This window comes from Phyllostomus hastatus, unplaced genomic scaffold (genome assembly GCF_019186645.2).
Source record: "Phyllostomus hastatus isolate PE091 unplaced genomic scaffold, TTU_PhHast_1.1 phas_scaffold_501, whole genome shotgun sequence".
Taxonomy (NCBI): domain Eukaryota; kingdom Metazoa; phylum Chordata; class Mammalia; order Chiroptera; family Phyllostomidae; genus Phyllostomus; species Phyllostomus hastatus.
In genome coordinates, this window is record NW_025334033.1 from 1,916,932 (window position 1) to 1,924,465 (window position 7,534).

The following is a 7,534-nucleotide window of genomic DNA, read 5'->3' on the forward strand; positions in this document are numbered from 1 at the left end:
AAAGCAAAACTAGGGCTGAATAAAATGATTCCCCCCTGGTTCTTGCAAGTAATGTACTATTAAAAAATCAAAATTTCATACCAGCCCTATTATGCTAACTTTTTATTTCCATATAAGAACAATGAGAACCATTTTAATAGCTCTGCCCTTGACTACTAGGCTAATAGCCTCTCTGGGAAACCTATGATCCTACTACTACCTCTCACAATTTTCCTGGCCAGGATGGTTTTTTCAAATCCCTCATTCTTCCTCTGGGTGAAGCACTTTTCTCTGTCTGAGAAAATTGCATTGCCTTAGGAAGTCGCATGTATTGTTAAGGGAAAAGAAGACTTATTTCCTGCTGTCCAGATCAACTTCAGAAATCTGTGGAATTATGAATTCCATATCAGGTTATTCTAATATCCCAGGCACTGTCCTTGCCCTCCCTTTCCCTCCTTTCCATCAAAACAGTGTGACTCTAAGGAAAGCTGCAACTTCAAGGTTGATGCTTTTGCATGTACCTGCCCCAATAATGTTGACTAATGAAAACTTTTTCTCTTAACTATTTCCTATACTTCAAAAATGTTTTTAAATCATCCCCAAGTAAGGCTGTATAAACTTAAGATAACTTGGATTGAACTAAGTAGAAGAGAAATATATCTGTCCCTTTATCTTGGACAGATTTCTTTCTTATTAGATACTTGAACTGACAAAAAGAGAAGTAAGGAGGAAAGACCAAGTAACATAGGGTAAGGAGGACTGGGCTGAGGGCCCTAGCTCTGTCACCTATATTCTGTGTAAGCCTCTGTAAGTCACTTCATCTATCTAGATCTTAGTTCCCCCATATTTAAATTAAAAGGAAAGGGTAGAGGATTGGACTAGGCAACAATTGACAGTTTCTTCCAGGTTTAATATACTATATTGCACATAAATATTTTTGAGGTATGTGATGAAATAGAAGAAAACAGAAAAACTTTTTTAAAACCTTCAAAATGGGGGCAATTAGTGACACCTACTCCTATGTGCCAGCCTGGGAATTTAGCAATGAAAGAAACAGATATGTCCCTGCCCTCATCAGGTCTAATAGCAGAGAGGATGGCAAACATTAAAAACATAAACATGTTTATAGTCACACCATTAACTACTGAGTGAATTAATTTATTATACTTTTTTTTTCCCAAAAGCACAGTTTTTATTTATATGGAATCCTAAGCACTTCAGTGGCAGGAGAAAAAGGAGAGGTTCCTTTTTCAATCCAGTGGCCTCCATAACATTGGTCTGTTATTACCAAACATACAGGCAAGCAGGGCCACGGATTTGGTAAACTAACTACAATGTTCAGTCCCTCTCTGCTAGAGCAACAAGGTGAGCATCAATCTCTGCTTCTGCAAGAATCCTGAATTTAGGATTTTTTATTGTAACTACTCCAACTTGTATTTCTGAAGGTTTGAAATCAATTGATAGAACAGTAAACAGGCATATAATTGCAGTTTCCACTGTCCATTCAAATGTCCAATCAAATTTCTTCATTTTTTTCCAAAAAAGCTGGTTAACTCGGTTTGTTTTACTCATGCTGTAGTGGCTTTAAATCCACAGTAGTAACTTGAAAGATCACACTTGCATACCTGAGGTCGTTGTTCTTCACCTATACCAATTAAAATCATACAACAACCAAGCGGCCTCATTTCAGCATTCTGTGTGTAGACCTGAGAAATCCTAGCAATTCTTTCACACAGCATATTCACAGGAATCTCATAACCATACCTGTATATCCAATTAGCTGCCTCATAGCATGCCCTCTGTACTTGGGATCTGCTGTCAGCTGTCATTCCTATTACCACACAACCCATGTTTTCAATTATCTTAAATAAGTGAGTCACTGTGCTGGAACCCAATAATTTGTTGGGTACTTTCTTCTGTGTGACAACTATTGCACAGTCTTTCTCTCTGACAGCTACTGATGTAAGGCTGCCCTGGTTAATAGCCTTAAAAGCATATTTTGGTAGAGCTGGCCTTTGGGTGAAAAAATGGTAATGTGGCAATCAAAACCGGACTGGAACCATGAAACATGTCAGTGCACCCACTACTTCAGGAACAGTACCTGAGCCCTGTACCTCCCACACCAGGCATACAAGTCCCTCTGGAAGTTGTAGCAACTGCTTCCCAATTTATTATCCTCCAAATAGGCTACCTAATCTAATATGGGCATTAGAAAAGGTTTCCATGGGAAACTCATGTAAGCTGAGATCTGACTCAAGGAGAGTCTCAGAATATTAGGAAGCATTTTCTTCCAAATTATAAGGGAAAGTTTATTTCAAATGTAACAGGGATAATAGAAGGGCCCTTGGAGCTTCCAAGAAAGATGGAGAGAGATTAGCACCTTAAGGTATAAAAGAGGGAGGAAAGGCACAGGTGTGCTCTGGGGAAAAGAAAGAGGAGAGAGAGAGGGGGGGGGGAGAGAGAGAGAGAGAGAGAGAGACAGACAGACAGAGACAGAGACAGAGAGATACATCCCTTGAGAAACAAAAGAGGGAAGGTGAGGGCATGCTCCATTGAGAAAGCCACTGAAAAAGCAAGTTTTAAATAAGAAAAATGGAAAAAACGAGGAAAAGAAATAGAAATTATAATCAAAAGAACTCAAAGAAAGTTGAAAAGGAGAGAAAAAATGAAAATTATTATATATAAAGGGTGGTCGAGATTTGCATACTATCTACTTCAGGGTTGGAAATTTCAGAATTTAGCCAAATTGAATTTCAAAATTATCTTAAACACTAATTACTACATAATATTCTATTCTGGTAGGTGAAATTGTTAATTATCAGTTCTGGATATAAGTAATAATACATTCTACTGAGATCACAAAGTAGTCCATTGCTGTAGAGTAAATGAACTCTGTGATTTCATTTACTTGGTAATGAAGTACACAGAGAACAAATTCCCCCTTGTCTGAGGTGAGACAGGACCCTGGCTACCAGAAATATGTACAATGTGTGACATATCTGCTTAGCATGACAGAGATTAACCTGGCAATCACAAACAGTTTGTGTCAACCTTATACACACCCACAGAAAATAAACTGTCTGGGAGAGAATAGCCCCAAGACCCCCCATCTGACAACTGTAAGCTTTACTGGTTCCCCTTCTTCCAGCCCCTGTCTAAAGCTGTCCTCCCCTCATTTCCTGGTTTGAGGGTACCAGGAGACTCTGAGTCTCCATGATACATCAAACCTCCCCCTTTGTATCAAGATGACTTCAAAAAGAACAAGTATTTTGATTGGGAACTTGAGACTTATACAACATTATGCCCTTAAGAACTTCTATTGTACTCTACATTACCTACAGATAAACAACCAGCCACAAATAAGCATCAAACCAGAAGAAAATGAGAAGATTCTAGAGTCTGTAGACTTGGATACTTGTATCAATGGCAGAAATTTCAATTTGTGGCAAAGTAGCTTTTTGTTGGTGTGATTGTCCCAGCCTTGGTTAGATAACAGAACAATTGAGATGTTTAGTAAGTGATCTTTCAGGATATTCTCTGGCAAATAAAGATGAAGACAGGTGCTCACTGTGTGGTAAATACATAAACGAGAATATTGCTTTGCCTCTTACATGATGAAGGAAAATTATTTCAACAATACCAAGAAAACCATGAATTGGCTGCAGAGTTGATGGACAGATTCACCACCTAAGTACTACACTGGGACATTTAGTAACAAAGTTGAGTTAATTTCATAAACTATTTGTCATGGCAATTGAGCCTGAAGGCCAAACAAATTAAGCCTAGGAACCAAATTTAAAAAATAAACAAATGAAGGAGTGAACGAGCTGTTCCTTCCTATGTCACAGATCACCCATACCTTCATATTTCTCTCCTAAAAGGAGGATCTAAGATGCTCATTAGACCCTGTTAGAGAAAGGCAGGGCAGCATATTGGTTAAAAGCTTAGATTCTAGAGTTAACCTACCTTGGTTTAAGTCCTGACTCCATCACTATGTACATAACTTTAAACAAGTTACTTCAACTCTCTATGCCTCAATTTTCTCATCTTCAGAGAACATACTAAAGTCTACCTAGTAAGAGTGTTATGAGTCTGAAATGAGTTAATATTGGTAAAGTGCTTAGAAAGGCACATGGCACATATAGTAATTCTATAAAAGTACTTGTGGAATTGAGATGTTTAGTAGGATATCTTAACTTGTTAATTTGATATTAAGTTAAACTATAATAACAAACCCAAAAATACTGTTCTTTCAACTTTATGTGACCTTTTTATATGTCTCTATCATTTTTAATTATTTTATAGCATAATCATCAACACTGTTTTTTGGGAACCACCCTGCCTGACATCAGAAGCTGTAACCCCCACCAAGGCTAAGGCTGAGGGAATGACCTTGGACGTAAGCCACCAAGGAGACAAAAGCTTATCTCCCTGGCAGGAGCACCGCTTCTGCTCCTTTTACTTCACCCTGCCTGGCCCCCAATGCTTGGTCAGTTAGCCAATAATGGGTAAGATTCCCCAAGGGTGGAACGACCTAGGACAGGTACGATCACGTGGAAGGCCCCCCAGGAAGGACTTTGGGTGATACAGCAAAAGGGGGTGATGGACCTCGCCCCTCGGCTTTGACATAGCCTGAGTCCTCATTGTCTGCGAGAAAACCTCCTAATCTCTTGGCTGCCTTACTTCCCTTGCTCCATCTAAGCCTGAAACAATGACAGAGGGTGGTGCAGCCCTGTGCTGGAAAGGGCAGGTTCCCCGAGTGTTCAAGCCTAAGAAAGAATATGTAAAATCCTGTGAAACCTGCTTTGTTTAGAATGTTCTCAATTGAATGATAAGGGTCCAAGGAAGAAGTAAATTTGTTCCTTAAAGTTTTTACAGCTCTTTACTATCTGACCCTGACTCAAAATAGGCCCTCAGAGTTCCTTGTTATTTGATCCTTACTTCCCAGCAATGAGTAATGAGCTTTACCTGAATTCCTGTGTAAATGAACCCAATAAAAGCCATTGAGGAAAAGGCTCTTGGCCCTTCTCCTTCCAGAGATCCGCCACCTTTCCTCCCCAAGCAGATCATGTCTTGGTAGACTTATTCTCATCCATGGCGGATGGGGGGGCTCTGCAGGTGGAGCCCCCCACAACTATTATTGTTATTACTATTATACCAGTATGATCTTGGCCAAGCTAGTTGCCTTATAATCTATTAATCTCATGTATATCTGTGAGAAGTAAACACGGAGGTATATCTCAGGGCTAATTTTAGGCTCTTCATAAGAATCTCTGTAATAGACAAAGGAATTTGAAATAATTAAAGCAATAAAACAGGTTTATCTATTAGTAGCCTATACAGTCATTATATCAAGTATATCTCAATTTTTAAAATAATAATCTATATAGGCAAAAAATCACCTACCTTCAAATAGCAACCTAGAAAAGTTTATACTTATTCCAGGGATGCTGGACTGGCATTGTTCAGAAAATGCAGGTCACTCACAGACTAATAACACATTAAAGCTGGAGAAATAAATGACTGTATAATAGGTATGACTCTAAGTCCAAAAATCAGGGATACAAGAAATAGAATGTTGCCTTAATTTCTTTTAATTACCTTAAATCTGACTTTGAGTCCCAGTCATGAGGCTGCTTGAGAAATGCTATGCCATCCATTATTTGGGTTCCCAAGTTGTACCAGGATCCTGGGATCTTTCAGCACTGAAGCATGAGACAGTTTCTCAGCCATCATCCAGACTGCTAAAATGCTAAGAGATCTGTTTTCCCAATAGACTGTGACCCCTGCCAGTCCAGCATGTCACCTTTCCTGGGCTCACTTGGAGCACTGGAGTCTTAGTCAAGGCTGGGAGTCCCTGAGCCTGGGGCCAAGTTTCTAGTAAGCACAAGTCCCAGTGGCTTTTATTCCCTTCCCACTCTCTTTCTTTCTCTTTCTTACCCCTGCGGGGCATACATCTAGGTGGAGAGAATACCCTATTAGAAGCAAAGAAGACTTAGTGACATCAAAATTTATATTTATATCCTTCAAAACAATCTGAAGCAAGGTATTTCTAAAGGGCCTGGCTATGCACTTGAATTGGAGGAGTAGAAATAAATACATGGCAAAATACAAAGTAATACACACTTCCAAAATTATCCTGCCACACACCAAAAACCCAATTTAATGGCTTTTCTTATCTGAAAGACTGGGCTCTGAACAACTTTTGACTGTTTCAAAAAATAAAATCTACTCTTAATCAATGCCTTTGACATTTTTTAATAACATTCAAAGACTCTGCCAACCCTGAGATAGAACCAGCAGGATTTACTTTTAAATTACAAGAAATAATGTTGACTTCAAACCATGAAAACACACCTTTTATTTTATAAATGACTGTCTTCGTTCTGGCTGCTATAACACATTACCACAGATGGTTGGCTTAAACAACAAACATTTCTCACAGTTCTGGGGGCTGTAAATCCAAGATTAAGTCACCAGCAGATGTATCTGGTGGGATCGCAGTCCCTGGTTCATACATGGCAATCATCTTGCTGTGTACTCACATGACAAAAAGAATCAGAGCTCTCCAGAGTCCCTTTTACAGGGGCACTAATCTCGCTCATGAGGGCCCACCCTCATGACCTGACCACCTCCCACAGGCCCCACCTCCTGATACCATCACATCAACAAGTGGATTTGGGGGAATACAAAATAGTCCATAACAGTGATAACCCCAGATGAAAAAAACAATAGCTCATTTTTGCTATAAACTTAGTAGAGGCCACTTCAGTCAACTTCGAAAATTCTCACAACTCTATGAGATAAATCCCATAACTATCTCTATTGACAGGTGAGGAAGCTGAGTCACAAAACAAGATAAGCAATTTGTCCAGTGTCACCTTTGGTGTCTGGGTGCCAAGTCTGTCCCATCAGCCCCACCTAGTGGTGCTGTTGCAGTTCACAGGCTGGCAAGTGGCAGAGCCAGGGTGTGAATCCAAATTGAACATCGGTGCCAGGCAATCAGCATGGGTTTTTTTTTTAACAATATGTTGTACTGAGAATTTCACAAATCAATCAAAATAGATAGAATCTTTCTCTAAGCACATATGCTCACTATTTCACCAACTGCTCCCATTCTACGGCTGCTCTAAACCTTCCTTGTGATGAGGTATAATCTACCTCTGTGGTGGAACTGCCTGCCCACTGGCTTGGGTTCTACTCTCTGGAGCTGCAGAGTGAGTCTGCTTTCACACAGCAGCCCCTCAAACCCCTAAATGCAGTTTCCACATCTCCCCTGAGTCTTGCTTTCATCCTTTAGTTCCTTTCATTCCACCAAGTTCATGCCCACTGAGGCAACTGAGAGCAGCAGTTCAGTGCCTGTGTCTGGGAAACTCCTACTTACTAGCTGGCACATTTGAAAACCTTTCCTAAACTCTCTAGGCCTCAGATACCTCATCTGCAATGCAAGCATAATAATAATTCCCACATCATAGGACTGTTGTGAGTACTAATTTAGATAACACATGTAAAGGGCTTAGCACCTGCCTGTCACTTATTGAGCGTTTAATAACTG

General features: G+C 39.9%; 1 pseudogene; it reads right to left on the bottom strand.

Annotated features, from left to right (window-relative positions):
- Positions 1 to 1,317: 1,317 nt before the first annotated feature.
- LOC123808476 lies at positions 1,318 to 6,508 on the bottom strand (annotated as a pseudogene).
- Between the last annotated feature and the right edge of the window lie 1,026 nt (positions 6,509 to 7,534).